Below are 2,328 nucleotides of genomic sequence, written 5' to 3'. Positions count from 1 at the left end.
AAACGAGTCTTGGGTAACAGGAGAGCTGGGGATGCAGAGAGTTTGGTGCGTCCCAGCCTAGTTTTACCCCTAGAAGGACAGGAACTGAGGAAGTGTCCATCACTGCCACAGTACAGACAGAGGTGACAGCTGAGTTGACGTGCCCTCTCCTCCTTGGTGAGGCATGTCCGTCCCAGCTGCATCGGTTCGGGCTTCGGCATCCAAGCCGGACCAGGGGATGACGCAGGAGCATAGGGTGCGGAGTGAAGAGCAGGTTGAGGGGAGGCCGTCGTCAGTGCTCTCCTCTCCCTGCGATGCTCAGTGAGACAAAAGTCGATCTGGTTGGCAAGGTCCTCCAGCTGCTTCAGAGTCCGGGGGTAGTCGCGGGTCGAAAGCTCATCCTTTATGCTTTCCCGCAGGTCAAAGAAAAAAACATCCATGAGGGCATCCTCATTCCAGGAACAGTCGGCAGACAACAGGTGGAAGTCAGTGATGTACTCCATCACTGACCGATCTCCCTGTCTGAGAGTCAATAGTCCCCGGGAGGCTTCCCTACTTGGAAGAACTGGGCAAAAAACTCGGATAAGTTCTAAAGAAAAATTGTCATAAGAGCTGCAGAGTTCAGGATTATTCAGCCACTCTGACGTTCCCCATAATTTGGCCTTTCCCGCTAAAAGAGATATTACATAGGCCACCTTGGCACGATCAAAAGGGAATTCACACACTCACTGCTCAGATATAATGTATGCACCTATCATCCTTTCCAATGTCCCTGCAAGATGTCACGTTATCTGTGTTGGCTTTTGCTATGTGATGAGGTTCTTTTGCAATCTCAAACTGTATTCTGTTAGGATAAAGTATGAAATATGAATATTATCCTTCCCTCACCTAGCCACTCCAGGCTGGTTGACAAAATAAGAAATCTTTAATCTTGATATTGAAGCTTTAATTATGGTGATTGCAATAAATCTCTGCTTGGTAATTATGTATTAAAAAGAAAAGCAAAAACAACAAAGAAAATACACATTAGAATTTTGCTTCCCCAGTCTGCATGGAGGGCAAGCAAAAAGAACATAACGCTTACAAAGAAACCCCACAATACACCTTAATGACCCCGGTGAGGCCTGACCGACATGGCTATAAAGCTGCAGCCCCAATGGGCTGCAGGGGCAAGGCTACAGGCTGCTAGCCGGTCACACACAAGGTAGACCAGAGGAGAGCCCAGGGATCCAAGGCCCAGGGGCATAATGCCCCCAATAAGAGATCCCACAGGGCTAGGAGGCCCTGGCCCAAACCAGATTCCACCAAGAAAGTGAAGGCACCTACTGAAGCACCCACTCCGCATATAGAGAGTCATTAAGGTCCCAGCAACAGAAAAACTCCCAACTTGCAGGGAGCATAGGAAAGGGAGGAGACAGGTCCTGTAATGCTTGGGGCCTAGTATGGTCTGGTAAATCCAGGGAAACCAAGCACTACACCTGACAAATAGACAGAGACATATTCATAGGTATCCATTAAGAATCACTATATCACATCCTTATACCCTCACCAACATATGCATGAAATGACACATGAGAGCAGACATTAAAGACACTCCTCATACATGCACTATCCTCCCAGGTCTAGAGACCAATCGCTGACCCTGGCGACCCGACAGGAGATTCCTGGCCTCCAAGAGTGTGCAGGGCCAGGCAAGTCTTGCTGTTTAGGGGGTGGTTTGGGGTTGGGTCTAATTAGGGAGCTGAACTTAAACACCAAAGGGCAGAGAAAAACAAAGGGCAACATCTCCTATATTTACAAAAAGGGTTTAAGGAAATGCACGAAAAACACATGGAATGATAATACATAACAAATAAAGGCCTGCACAGAAAACTGCAAGACCCTAAGAAATAACGATTACCGTTCTCAAAATGATCAGATTATAAAAACAATCCAAAAGACAAAAAGATTATGACACTAATTTTACACTGTAGAAAAAAATCCGTTGTTTTTACGGAAAAAAACTGGCAGCTGTGGTTGCCAGAATAATCCCGTAGAAAATACAACAAAACTGTTAACAACATTACGGAACAACTTGTACATTTTTCTGGGATTTAATGTACAATAAATGATGACTAAATGTACATTTTGCAGTTATTCAATGTACAATAAGCAGTTTTAGGACGTGAAATTTACAAGTTGTTTTGTAATGTTGTTTACATTTGTACTGTATTTTTAACGGGGTTATTCTGGCAACCACAGCTGCCAGTTTTTTTCCGTAAAAACAACATTTCTTTTTAAAGATGTTTACATTTGTACTGTATTTTTAACAAAATCATTCTGGAAAAACAACAGTATATATATTATATA

This window comes from Cyprinodon variegatus, unplaced genomic scaffold, assembly GCF_000732505.1.
Source record: "Cyprinodon variegatus isolate N-32 unplaced genomic scaffold, C_variegatus-1.0 Scaffold1478, whole genome shotgun sequence".
Classification (NCBI taxonomy): Eukaryota; Metazoa; Chordata; class Actinopteri; order Cyprinodontiformes; family Cyprinodontidae; genus Cyprinodon; species Cyprinodon variegatus.
The sequence above is the reverse complement of the archived record's forward strand: the minus strand, read 5'-3'. Positions refer to the sequence as shown.